Source organism: Planococcus citri, chromosome 1, assembly GCF_950023065.1.
Source record: "Planococcus citri chromosome 1, ihPlaCitr1.1, whole genome shotgun sequence".
Classification (NCBI taxonomy): Eukaryota; Metazoa; Arthropoda; class Insecta; order Hemiptera; family Pseudococcidae; genus Planococcus; species Planococcus citri.
The window spans coordinates 81,877,460-81,892,394 of record NC_088677.1 but is presented as its reverse complement, the minus strand read 5'-3'; the positions used below and the strand labels follow the sequence as shown (position 1 = coordinate 81,892,394).

At 35.8% G+C, this 14,935-nt stretch overlaps 1 protein-coding gene across 1 annotated transcript in view; it reads right to left on the bottom strand.

The window, feature by feature from the left end:
- The window catches only part of LOC135837675 (uncharacterized), a 132,348-nt gene extending 118,533 nt beyond the window's left edge, over nucleotides 1-13,815 (bottom strand). The window contains exon 1 of the mRNA XM_065353051.1: nucleotides 13,694-13,815. The gene's annotated coding sequence lies outside the window, so the exon portion shown is untranslated. The remainder of the gene's footprint in view (nucleotides 1-13,693) is intronic.
- Between the last annotated feature and the right edge of the window lie 1,120 nt (nucleotides 13,816-14,935).

The window sequence follows — 14,935 nt, the reverse complement described above, 5'->3', positions numbered from 1 at the left end:
TTGTCGATATTCTTGATTTTTGTATCAAATCCAAAATATCCCAAAAATCTCAAATTTTCTTCATGATAATTCCCCCTCCCCCCAAAATGGTTTTTAAGCAACACTGCCTCGAAAGTCATCTTTTTTTTACCAAAATCATCAAAAAGTATTTTTTTTTTTCATAATTTCCAAAAGTAGGTACCATTTTTCCCCGAAATAAATTGCGAAGAAATTTTTGCTTCTTTGGCAAATTAGCAAATTTTTTTACAAAAATTTCAAAAAGTTCTAGGTACTGTTTTTCTAAAATTGTACAAAACTTCTCGCTTTATTGCCGAAGACAAAAGATATCCAAAAGTCCTTATTTTTGTCTTACAAAGGAACCTGTTGATGTGTCACACTCCGATTTGAACGGGACCGCGATTACTGGAAAGAGCATAGTCTAAAACCCCTAAAACCAAATTTTCAGCAGCCCAAGTTCATTTTTCGATTTTTGGCGAATTTTTGAAAATTCAAAATTTACTGTTTTTGGCGATTTAAGCTTTCTTTTTAAAAAGTACGTACTTGATCAATAAAAATGGTCAAAATAAGTCCCAAAACTAATATTAATTACCCAAATCCAAATTTCACCATTTCCAGCCATTCTAGAGCCGCCAATGCGATTTTTCCAATTTCTCCAGCATTTTGAATTTGCTCCAGAAGGCGTGAATATGCAGTTGGACAGTTAAAAACCGAGTTATTATATTACACTCGACCTGTTTAACGAGTTTATCTACATTTGAGCCGATTTTGGGAATGACACCTCAAGAGTATTTTTTTGACCAGCTTTTTTCAAAATTGAAAAATCCAAAAAATCAAAAGTTTCCCGTTTGTGTAGAAATTTTCGAAATTCACGCGAATCGCAGTATTTTGTGCAAAACTAACCCCCCTAATCAAAATTTCACAATTTCCAGCCATGCTGGAGCTTCCAGCGCGGTTTTTCAATTTCTCCAGAATTTTGAATTTGCTCCAGAAGGCGTGAATATGAAGTTGGGCGGCTAAAAATCGAGTTGTGTATTATACTCGACCTGTTTAACGAGTTTATGCGCATTTGAGTCGATTTTAAGAGTAACACCTAAATGATTTTTAGAGGTGTCACTCTCCCTCCAAAACAGCGGCTGGAAATGGTAGAATTTGCGATCCGCGGGGGGGGGATTGTTTTTGAAAAACTACAGCGATTCGCACAAATTTCAAATATTTCCTCACAAACGTTTATCTTTTGATTTTTTGGATTTTTCAATTTTGAAAAAAGCTGATCGAAAAACCATTCTTGAGCTGTCACTTCCAAAATCGGCTCAAATGTAGACAACCTCGTTAAACGGGTCGAGTATAATACACAACTCAATTTTCAGCTGCCCAACTGCATATTCACGCCTTCTGAAGCGAATTAAAAATTCTGGAGAAATTGAAAAATCGCGCTCGAGGCTCCAGAATGGCTGGAAATTGTGAAATTTTGATTTGGGGCGTTAGTTACGGACAAAATACAGCGATTCGCGCGAATTTCAAAAATTTCCTCACAAACGGTTATCTTTTGATTTTTTGAATTTTTCAATTTTGAAAAAAGCTGGTCAAAAAGCCACTTTTGAGTTGTCACTCTCAAAATCGACTCAAATGTGAATAAACTCGTTATAAACAGGTCGAGTATAACACACAACTCGATTTTTAGCTGCCCAACTGCATATTCACGCCTTTTGGAGCAATTTCAAAATTCTGGAGAAATTGAGAAATCGCGCTGGAGGCTCCAGAATGGCTAGAAATGGTGAAATTTGGATTTGGGTAACTAATATTAGTTTTGGGACTAATTTTGACCATTTTTATTGATCAAGTACGTACTTTTTTTTAAAAAAGCATAAATCGCCAAAAACAGTCAATTTTGAATTTTCAAAAATTCGCCAAAAATCGAAAAATAAACTTGGGCAGCTGAAAATTTGGTTTTGGGGTTTTTAGACTATGCCCTTTCCAAAAATCGCGGTCCTGTTCAAATCAGAGTGTGACACTGTGGTATAGATAGGATCTTACCTACCTATATAGGATTCCTATAGGTAAAGTAAAACGACACTAGAGCTCGTTAGTTGTTTCTGGTGAGAATTTATGAATTTTATACACGTCAGAAACCACAACAACTAACTGATTGATTCTCCGTTAAAATGATATGACGTGCTTTTATACGTTCCTATTTTTGTTATATGTATTATGTTGATTTAAAATGTTTGTGATCATTGTAAAATGAAGAAAGAATTACAATGGTTGAATTGAACTGAATTTTATTTAACTTGAATTACCGCGAAGTGTTTTGGTGGAGTTTTATTCTCTCTCGATATGGATTCCATGATGGTAGCTTGAAAGCCTAGCACCGAGGTGCCAATGGTATACGGTATGTAGTGAGAACCCCCTAAACCCTTCTTTAGGTACGATATGCATTTATTTTTATGCGACTAGATTTACCTGTGTATATAGAATGAGATAGTCTAATTTAGGACTTTAAGTTTTTACTTTTCTCGATATGATTTAATTACAAATCTCTGGTAGGTTCACCTACCTATCTAAATTGAATTGATATATCTCGATTATGAGATTCTTTGACCCCCTTTCTTGGAACTACATGAGATTGTAATGAATCATACGGTGTATGATGTATTTTGATATTCTAAAACACTTACGAGTTTAGCTCGTACCTTCTTGGCTTTACCTACCAAATTCTTTTTATTTAACATGTAGAAGATATTTTTATTTAGATGAAGTTTGATATTCATAGTCGTATATGTGTGTCTTTGAGGTTTGAATCTTATCCTATTCGAATCCTATTTCCTTGTCTCATAATCATTCATCTACCTATCTTCTATATTCCAAATACCTATTCGTTAAATCCACTCATTATTTCTTATCTTCGAAACCTATACTCTTGTCCTAAAAATCTTTTCAATTTTTATCCCTAAAAGACACTACATATAATGATATGGCGCCCAACGTGGGGCTCAAGGGAGGTTTCCTTGAGTGATTTAACCCCTCAAAATTCTAATTTTGATTTTGTGTTCCAAAAACTATGCGATCATGGGTATAGCCAAATATTCATATCAGATTTCATCGCCATTTTTCGTTTTAGTTTGCCTACGTGTAAAGTAACGTAATATTATCTCGTTTATTCGTTATCTATTTATATCTGAGCAAACTGTAGAATAACGTATATGGTGCTTCAATCTGAATATTATAACGTAATTGGTATAGGCATGAAAATTCAAGATCCAAAAGTATACCTACTCTTTGCACCAACGAACAGAAAGATAAGATATTCAAGGCTATAAAACGAATGTACTTTTAAAACATGTTTTAACGTAATGTACTTAGTATGTACATCGAGCAAGTACATCGAATACATGCCATATTAATAACCTTGAATCTAGTTCGGTTAAAAGATAGAAGTTCTAACTTGAATTTTTCAAATATACGTTACCACTCATTATATACAGCTATTATTCGATGTTATCTTGTTTCAACTTCAGATAAAATGTACTTTACATTGTAGTGTGAGTTAAATCGATAGAATCTATTTTATAATCAATTTTATTCGTTTATTATAAAATAATTGAAAAAAAAAAAAAAAAAAAAAAAAAAAAAAAATATTAGTGTTAGTTCGTTTCTATTTTACTCACCAGATTGCGCGTCGGTATATAACGTATTTAGATCGTATTTTTCGTTGATTCTATTTCTACCATCTTGTTATGTTGTTGTTATAAGCTAATGTGTTTCGAATCAAAATTACTAATTAATACGTTATTATTGTAATGTTTTTTATCTTCTGGATTATCGCGATTACTTTATTGAAGTGTTAATTATCGAGATATTTCGCGAGTGAAGTGTATAAGAGATAGATACGCATACAGATTATAATTGTCATTCCCTTCGAGTATTACGAGTTAGAATGGCTGATACGCGACCTTTATTGGTAAATATTATGGTTGAGTACATAGATTATAATTATATTTCTTGTGTTTTTCATTGAAATTAATTGATATTGAACGCTAAATTGAATGAATTACTTCATTCTGGCGCTCAACGGGAGTTTCGATTTCATTCTCAATATCAATTCTTTTCATGAATTTAGTTTAGTTATTTATGTAAATATTACTATCTCTCCCCTTCCCCCTTTATCATCAATCTCACTACTATCGATACCACGCACCTCAACGCGTATTGATTATTGTTGTTGAAACCATCTTTAACATCCGTTTATGAAAAAGTCGACGGCTGTCTCGAAAAATTCATCACCAACATCTTTATCGATTTCATCGATTGCAGCTTCGAGTTCCAGTTCGATAACTCCAACTATTCCAGTTAGTTCAGTTACTTCTCGAGCTCCATCGAAGTCAACCGCAACTGTTCGACGTTCGATTAATTCCGGTACTTTATCACCGAAATCCGGTCCGGTCACTCGATCAAAAAAGTTACCATTGATCGTTCCTCCACCTATCAAACCTAGAGCTTATACGAAGAAAGTTCAATCGAAAGCTCCATTGGGTAAAAAGACCGAAGTAACTATAGACCCAACTGTCTTAGTTAAATATCCGCCCCCAGGATATCGTCCATCTTCGAATTTGGATTCATCGAGTCAACCATCTACCTCGAAATCAGCTCCTTACAAACCTTTTAATCTGAGTAAAGTTCACGAATTCTCAGACGAAGACGACGATTCAGATACCTCGATAGGAAAGTGTACTTCTAAAGCTTCTGAGGTTTCATTCTCTCTATACGTTTCTCCAGAGTGCGACGAATCTGAAAAACAACCAAGAGATACCACACCGGAAGTAGTTAAAAAGTTATTCCAAACTTTTGGTGCTGGTATTTCTCCTGTCGAGACTCGTCCATCGTTTGGTCGATCATTATCCGAAATCGAAATGGATCAGTTAAATGATGCTGAGAAAGCAGCAATGTTCGAAAATTATAACCGGATGTTGGCTGCTGAAGAAGCTCGCAATAAAGAACTCGCCGATCAGAAAGCTGAAAATGAACGATTACAACAGGCTCTCCTGGACGCGACTACGAATCAAGACGAGGATCGTACCAATGTTTCAGTTTCAGCATTGAACACGATCACCGCCTCGATAACTCGAACAATCGGTAAAAACATCGCCGAAGAATTAAAAGGAGTTCTTCCTCGTCGTCGTACTCGAGATACTGATACCGAAGCCAATGAAGTGAAATTTCTCGAATGGAATCATCGTCCTTTTGTTTGGGATGCTAAACCTGAATCTCTTGAATTTTATATCGATGATTGTAAAACTCTCTTAGCTGTGAACGATGCTCAATTCGATGATGCTGACCTATCCGTTGATAGTCATAATAAAGACGTTAATGGTATTATGACAGTTATCGCTGGAAAGATTAAAGCTTGGGACGGTAGTCTAGATTATCGCGTAGCAGAAATGTTCCTGCTGGAATTTAACCAACACGTAATTCCATTGGTTAAAAATAATAAATCCTGCGTTACGTGTTTCTTCTTATTACTATCTGGAGAAGAAACTGAAAGTTTCCGAAATCACTGTAATAAACAACGACCATTCCACGAAATCGCAATTGAGTTTCTACAAACGTTTAGTAATCCAAAAGTTTACATGGCTGAAATTCTTGCGTTCGACGACGATAAACCCGATCCAGATCGTTTACCATCCGTTTACGCTGCCTTTTGGATGCGTCGTCTTCGTTGGAATCCGAATATCGATGCTAGTCTTGTAATGCAAAAATTAATGCAACGACTACCGATTTTCGAACGGTTAATTCAGAATATCACAGCTGTTGATGATGTCGAAGCGATTATCGAGAGAATGCGTAAATACGAGATGAACGAAACAGTTGAAAAAGCAAAAACTCGCATTACTAGTGCTGCGTATGATGCGAAAGTGAAGTTTGATCGTACCGCTGAAAACTTAATGTACAATCCGTTTCAACGCAATCATACTTCAATATCTCGAAATCAACAATCATCATCGAATGCAACAAATACTAAATCCGATCGATCTACCAAATCAACATCAAATTCGTCCTCTACCAATTCGAGCAAACCATTCGTACCATCTCAATTATTTCGACGCAAGAAACCTGATAAACCAAAACCAAAGCCGAAAACAGCCCAAAAACTCGACGCTGAAAAGTACGATTATTTCTTCGAAGATGAAAAGGGTAATTGGATCAAGTACGAACCACCTCAGCTGAATCGTTGTGAAGCTAATGACGATGAAGCAGAGGAAGAATACGAAGACGAAGACGATACCTTCGGAATTCAAGATGTCGATTTAAACGGGTAGATGACGACATTGACGGTCGTAATGTTGTCTTTTCGATCGATGTTAAACCGACCACACCTAGAAAGATCAAGACTCGAGATCCACCGAAATATAATCCGCCAGAACCTCACGATACTGGTACCATTTTTAAAAGCAAAGTGATTTATTTCGGTAATACTGCGTTATTAAATTGCATTCGATATTTGAACCATAATAATACCCCAGCTGGTTCATTATGTAGTAACGATATTCGTCTCAAGAATATTCTCTCGAAACTTAAGAATGACGAAATATCAATACCACAGAACATCAAACATGTTTTATTATCCGTTGGTTTACCCGAATCGTTGCAGAGCAGATTTGATGGTCCAGGTTTTCACGAAGATCTCAAAGAAACAGTGCAATTAATTAAGGAAAAGTTTCACATTGCTAATATCACATTGGTATTAGCGACTCTGTTGCACGATCGTGAAAATGATTTAAAATACTGGAAAAACCTGCAGGAAATAAATAAATATATTTATTTCGTCGGAAAAGATACTCCTTACTGCTGCTATTTGAACTTGTTTTCATTCTTCGTTAAAAGAAAACCTGAGTTAAAAGAAGACGATAAATGGTTCAATTATGTTATCAACGATAAAATAACGTATCAAATCCGTGAAAAATGTTATAAGCGAGTGAACCGTGACGGGCATACCAACTCATATGATTGGACTCACGAAACATACGATATTTTCCGCCAAAAATTCGATCATTACTACGCTGGTTTTCGTGTTGCCTTATTTAGTCCTCTAATGCCACCACCTAAATTAGACGACGACATGAAAGATCGAATGATGAGTCGAATCAACGGTAAAGCGGTATACAATCTCAATTACCAGATGAAAGATGTCATTTCACCTGTCGATCTGGGATGTTCAAATAAAGATACAGTTCCGAAGATTCCTGTCCAATTTGGTTCGATCACAATTAATGCATTGCTCGATACTGGGTGTTCTCACGTTCTCATGAACGAATCAGTTTATAACTCGATAGTAGAGAAATACCCAGATTACAAGAAAGCTGAAGTTGATGCTAGAGGCGTAAGTGAACAGTTTTCACTTGCATCTGGCAAAAGTCATCCAAAGATAACCAAAATCTCGTATCTGGCTTTTAATTTCGATAAAGCCGGAAAACAGAAGAATATATATCGACTGCCTCTTCTTGTAACTCGAGATTTAAATGCAGATTTAATCGTCGGTCGGTCGTTCCAACACGAATTTAAAATGGTTATCGATATGCACGAGAATAAAGTCAACGCGAAAGACCCTGCCACTGGTCACGATATCGAGATTCCATTCCTAGAGCGACAAGTCCGATATCTACAATTCGATCTCGATAATAAACATAACGATAAGCTTCCCAGTGTCAAGTTAATCATGATGGCTGAAGCAACGTATGAATTCAAATCCAGCGACGATGCAGAGCAAATCGAAGCCATCAAACGTCAAAACGAAATCGATATTGCTGTCAACGATGCACTCATCGCAAAAGAATCAATAGGTGAGTTACAAAAAATCCTTTTTAGCTTTCCTACTGTATTCTCTGATAAGATAGGGACTTGCAATAAGTACGAGCATACCCTACGTTTTAAAAATAACGAGTTACCTACGAAACTATGGTGCAAAACAAGACCAATTCCTAAACGTTTCGAACAATCAGTCACCGAAACTATCGAACGATGGAAACGAGATGGTAAAATCGTCGAAGAAATGTCACCGTATAAGCTGCCAATGGTTTTCGTCGATAAAGGCGGAAATCGTGTACGTATTTGCATTGATGGTAGACCAATCAACGAGTTTCTCGAAATGCATTCTACCGAAACTGCAAATATCAATAATCTTCGATTCCAGTTCGATGGAATGAAATATTTTACCATTCTTGACTTCGTCGAGGGATTTATGCAGATTCGATTAAATAAAAAACAACAAATCGTTCTCTCATTCGTCATCAATGGTGTTACTTATTGTATGACCGTGGTTGGTTTTGGCACCAAAGATTCGCTCGCAGCATTTGTTCGTGCATTACAAATTGTTCTCCGAGGCTGCGAAGCGTTCTGTATCTGCTACGTTGACGACTTAGTTATTTTCTCTCGAACATTAAAAGAGCATTTAGAACATATCAGGATTGTTCTGACTAAAATCGCCGAAGCCGGAATGACCCTTAATCTTCGAAAGTGTAAATGGGTCAGACAAGAAATCAAATATCTCGGCTTGATTTTGAGCGATAAAGGTACCAGACCTGATCCTGAAAAAATCCAAACAGTACTTAATTTCGAGAAACCAAGAAACGTCACCGCCATGCAGCAATATCTCGGTATGTATCAATATTACCGAATGTACATATCGAAGGTCGCTGAATGGTGTCAACCTCTTTATGAGATGACTAAGTCAAAAAATGACTTTAAATGGACTGAAGAACGAGAAAGGTGTTTTGAATTACTCAAACAAGAACTAGCTAAAGAAACATTGCTTTGTTATCCGAACTTTAGTCTTCCTTTCTACGTTTATACGGATGCTAGTTCTAAAGCAATTGCTGGAGTAATCATGCAAGAACAAGTTCGAGATGGAAATAAGTTCTTACTTCCAATAGCATTTTCGTCCCGAATTCTCAAAGATCACGAACGTAGCTATTCGGTGATGGAATTAGAACTACTTGCAATCATGTACACTTTCTCGAAAAATTATTATATGTTACGAGGTTTTGAAATATTCCTCTATACTGATAATATTGCGGTTACGTACATGAAACGTAATGATTTACTTCCGAATCGCGTACTCAAGTGGCAGTTATATCTCGATAATTTCAACATCCAAATTCGACACATCGCCGGTCTCGATAATAGTATAGCTGATTTTCTTTCGAGATATTCTTTCAATATCACCGATAACGAGAAGAATTTTTCCATCTTTCTTTTCAAATACGACATGCCAAGAAATCTTCTTACGGATTTTCGAAGATTGCGAACACTTCAAGATAACGATTCACAATTGGCTGCTTATTTGATTAAGAAATCGAAGAAAATTCAATTTGACGAGACACTTGGCTTATATACATTCAAAGGCCAAGATGACCAAGATCGAATTTACATTCCAGAAATTATCCAATTCGATGTTATCAAACACTATCATTTTGAGTATGGTCATCTAGGAATTACCAAACTCATCATGGTGATTCGTAGACATTTCGATTGGCCATCCCTTACGACTCAGGTGTATCGTTTTGTCACTCGTTGTATCTCCTGCCAGACAGCATCCAGTTTATCTCGACAATTGAAAGGACCAATGAAATCACATGTTGTGACTGAATTTAATGAAGTTGTTTGTACTGACATGTTTGGTCCAATTCCAAGAAGTACAGCCGGTACTTCACATATTCTAGTTATCGAAGATATGTTTACGAAGTACGTGCGACTTTTTGCAATAAAACGAGGTAACACTGAAGCCGTAATTGAAAAATTTAATCGATGGATAGCTGAGTTCGGAAAACCTCGTGTGATATTGTCAGATAACGGTCCACAATTTTCATCATTTCTCTGGCGAGATCACTGGAAAGCTCAGGATGTACATTTACGATATACGTCACGGTATACTCCTTCGAGCAATCCAGCAGAACGAGTTATGGCTACTATCGGCTCTTCAATGAGGAAATATGTGTCGACTCGCCAAAAATCCTGGTTCCGAATCCTACCAGATATCGAGAGAAAAATGAATTTTACTGAAAACATGACAACTCGTTGTATACCGTACGAGTTAGTAAAGAAACGTCTTGTTCCAGATCCTCTCGTCGATATCATTAAAACCAGAATACTACCACCGAATCTTATTGAAAAAGCTCGAGAAAATACTGAAAATAATCGACGAAAGCGAATCGAGTATTTCAATAAGAATAATAACTTAACTCGATTAAAAATTGGCGACTTAGTTATGGCTAAACGACGGATTCAATCAAATAAGGAAGCTGGCATCGCATCGAAACTTTCCGACAAATGGCACGGTCCTTTTCGAGTCATCGCAATTAAACATGACAACGTTTATGAACTCGAATTAGTCGATAATCCGAAGAAGAAAATTCGAGAAAATATTCGTCACCTTCGGATTTATGAGATTGTCAAAGAAAAGCCACCAGACCCTCCTCCCCCGCCGATAGATTAAGATGTCTAGATAGTTGATTAGTTGTTTATGAATTTATCGAGATAATTGTAATGTGCTAACAGAGATATTTTTTCCATTGATTGTTAACAGGTATATGGTATCTGTCCTGAGGGACACAAGCACGAACTTAAGCATTCGTTCTATCGAGCCGCCAACGCTAACGTTTTCGCATTTCCGCCTTCAAGTTACTACCCCGACATTACTCTGGGCGAATTCCGTCATCCGCCTCGAATTGTTAAGAACGAGATCGATTTATGTCCTATTGCTTTGGTTCTGCACGAATATTTGCTGAGATACGAATTGACCGAAGAGGTCCTCCAACTGATGATTCGTAACCTCTTCATGAAGGCGTGTACGTACTACCACGAGTACCTTTTTCATTTTATGATTCCAAACACGCCTGGATATTTAAACTACCGCTATATTCTCGATGTGCCGGAGGAATTCAAAAAGGAAAATATCACCGAGCCACATCAAACATTAAATATCGTCAATATCGTATGCCAAGACGAATCGGTGTTTTTACGCGACGAGATCAACGATATACCAATATTTGATCCTCCGAATCAAATTGATGAACAACTTTCCGATTATGAAGAACATGACGATCTCGATATTCAGTACAACCCGAACGAAGATAATCAAATTGGCATCCAACGTCAACCTAATATGATCCTCGATATCGACCGTATTCCTATAACAGCCCATCGCCATCGTATCACTGAGCCATTTCCGTTCGATGGAAATTATACTTACCTCGAAAAGTATAATCGAGTCCGTAAAGTGCAAAATGCGTTGGATAATGGATCGAGGTATAAGTTCTACGTTAGCGTACCAATTTGGGGAGATCATCGTCGGCAGAGTTACGAGTGGCCGAGGTATGCAACGGAAAGTTACGCATGCACGAGACACTTTAACCGCGTACGTTTTGCCATCCGAACCTCAACCGAAGCACGTGAACTGGTCTTTCCAACCAGATGGATATATACGCATCTGTCGCTGACACATCCATTTTTAATCTCTGTAAAAATTCAAATCGGTGGCAAAGAAGTTCACGCTCTATACGATGCACGGCTCCCAGTTTCGGTTATCTCGAGAAATATTGTCGAACGAGTCGAAGATCAAGAAGATCGATCTCTCATCCGGAAGTTTTCGTCAGAGCAAACGTTATTCATCCCTTGGCGTACTTCGTTTAAAATCCGCATTACGAGTTACGCGACAGTTCCGATGTGCCTCAATCCGGCTCTCGATGAGTACAAGTTCGATGTCCATCATAATAATTTTATGATCAACAACCATACTCGCGACCAATGTATTCTTGGACGTAATTTTGCGCTCAATAACGTCATCGAGATCAAGCAGATGCCTTTAAAGATTGCGATTAATGGACCTCCCGAGAACCCGAAGCCAAGAACGATGCTCGGCCAAGAATATTACGTCCATATTCGTCCGCTCGGTGTAATCAATACTCTTCGAAATATGAGTAACCAGGCACTCAATCGCGAATTTGACCATCTCGTTCCCTATTTACGTTTCTGAATGCTTATCTCGATATTCATGTTTGTTGTGTATACCTTCGATATGATACCTATATGTCTTCCTATTATTCTATTTAGTTTTTGAGATGTTTTTCCATATATAGGATGCATTTATCTTTATTATGTTATTGTACCTACGTTATATTTTGTTGCTTGTTTATTTTCGTTATTATGTTATAGAGTTGTGATATTTAAAGATAGTTTTTTATTCCGACCTATTTATATTTTTGTGATCTCTTTTCAAAGATAGTTTGTTGTGATCGTAAGTTAATTGGAATTTTTGACTCTGTTATGTAATCAAAAGACTGATTTTCTCGATAGTTGTAGATTACTGATTGTCTAGATATTCTTCTCGGATAGATTTATTGATTTTTTATTTTCTTTTTTGATATTTTTTGTATTGTTTCAAAATTTCTCTGTGGAAATTTTTCTTTGCCTATCGGGAGAATATATATGTGGTATAGATAGGATCTTACCTACCTATATAGGATTCCTATAGGTAAAGTAAAACGACACTAGAGCTCGTTAGTTGTTTCTGGTGAGAATTTATGAATTTTATACACGTCAGAAACCACAACAACTAACTGATTGATTCTCCGTTAAAATGATATGACGTGCTTTTATACGTTCCTATTTTTGTTATATGTATTATGTTGATTTAAAATGTTTGTGATCATTGTAAAATGAAGAAAGAATTACAATGGTTGAATTGAACTGAATTTTATTTAACTTGAATTACCGCGAAGTGTTTTGGTGGAGTTTTATTCTCTCTCGATATGGATTCCATGATGGTAGCTTGAAAGCCTAGCACCGAGGTGCCAATGGTATACGGTATGTAGTGAGAACCCCCTAAACCCTTCTTTAGGTACGATATGCATTTATTTTTATGCGACTAGATTTACCTGTGTATATAGAATGAGATAGTCTAATTTAGGACTTTAAGTTTTTACTTTTCTCGATATGATTTAATTACAAATCTCTGGTAGGTTCACCTACCTATCTAAATTGAATTGATATATCTCGATTATGAGATTCTTTGACCCCCTTTCTTGGAACTACATGAGATTGTAATGAATCATACGGTGTATGATGTATTTTGATATTCTAAAACACTTACGAGTTTAGCTCGTACCTTCTTGGCTTTACCTACCAAATTCTTTTTATTTAACATGTAGAAGATATTTTTATTTAGATGAAGTTTGATATTCATAGTCGTATATGTGTGTCTTTGAGGTTTGAATCTTATCCTATTCGAATCCTATTTCCTTGTCTCATAATCATTCATCTACCTATCTTCTATATTCCAAATACCTATTCGTTAAATCCACTCATTATTTCTTATCTTCGAAACCTATACTCTTGTCCTAAAAATCTTTTCAATTTTTATCCCTAAAAGACACTACAACACCTCAAGAGGTTCCTTTGTTAGCTGCCGAAAAAGCCCGAATTTTTAGCCAACATAGCCTCAAAAGCTCATTTTTTACCAAAATTGTCAAAAAATCTTGTTTGTTTGCCAAAATTGCCAAAATTAGTCCCTATTGTGCTAAAATTTCCAAAAATCAGATACATACAAATACCTACTAATTAGAATTCTAATTTTTGCTCTAAATTTTTAAAGGTTTCATCTATTGCAAAAATTGTAAAAAAAAAAGTCCCCTATTCCACTTACCACTTTTTTTTCTTTTCCATGATAAACAAATGACGCAAATTGAAGCAGAAATTGTGCACAAGTAGTTTTTCACATTCAAAATAAAACTAAACACGAAATAAACATTGTTCACCACGCAAGTATCTTGAACGTTTTTGACTAACAGCCACTTTCATCAAAGAACATTCACTCGCATATTATCTGCAAACCGAAAATGCCCGACACCAGGCGAACCTAACCGACCGTACCATGTTTCCTATTGTTCGAGAATCGCAGTGAAATTTAGTTTTTCATCGAATTTTGTTTATAATTATGTTAAAACCTCTACTCAAACTGCATTTATGTACCCAGCCTTGAATTTGAACGCTCTAATAAATCCATCAATCCACTGATTATATAAACTAGATCCTTCGTAAGTAGATACCTAATAATTATATGAAATGGGTTGCACGTGAGAGAAGTAGGTACTAGGGAACAATCATACTGAACTTCTGATAGATCTTGAGAATCTTCGACTGTGTCAAACGGAAGAGGCGAAGTACTCGTATGACTTCCATGCGGATAATTTGTCAAACAACATCCATATAGGTACTTACCTACATTCATTGGTACCTATTAATCAAATTGCACAAAATTATGATTTATTTCAAGTTCTTTTTCTGTGATTTTTTTATAATTTTTAGAATTCAGCTCAGAATTGTTTTTCCAATTTCAAATTGATTTTTTAATGTTGAATTCTAAATTTTTTTTTGACCGATAAAAAATGAATTTTTTCGGAACGATTTTATATGAATTTTTTGTGGTGGTTCAGAATCAATTGTTCAATGTTTTTTTGTGGCGATTTCAAATTGATTTTTTTAATGTTGAATTCTTCTGATTATTTTTCGAGGTGGCAAATACGAGTAAATGAGTTATTTCGGAAAGATTTCAAGTGAATTTTTTGGGACCTTTTTTTTGATGTTGAATTCTAATGAAATTTATTTCAAGGATTACATATGAATTTTTCCATACTGATTTCAATACTTACTCGAATTACTTATTCCCGATGATTTATAATAAATTGTTCAATAATGATTTAGTTTGAAACTTGCTTTGATTATTTTGAAATGACTTATTTGTAGGTAGTGATTTTTGATACTTATATTTTTTGTGGTGATTTTTAAAAAAAATATATATTTTCATTTAGTGATTTAAAATTCAGCTTAGAATTTTTCGTGGGAATTTCAAATTTACTTTTGTGTATCTATTGAATTTTAATGAACT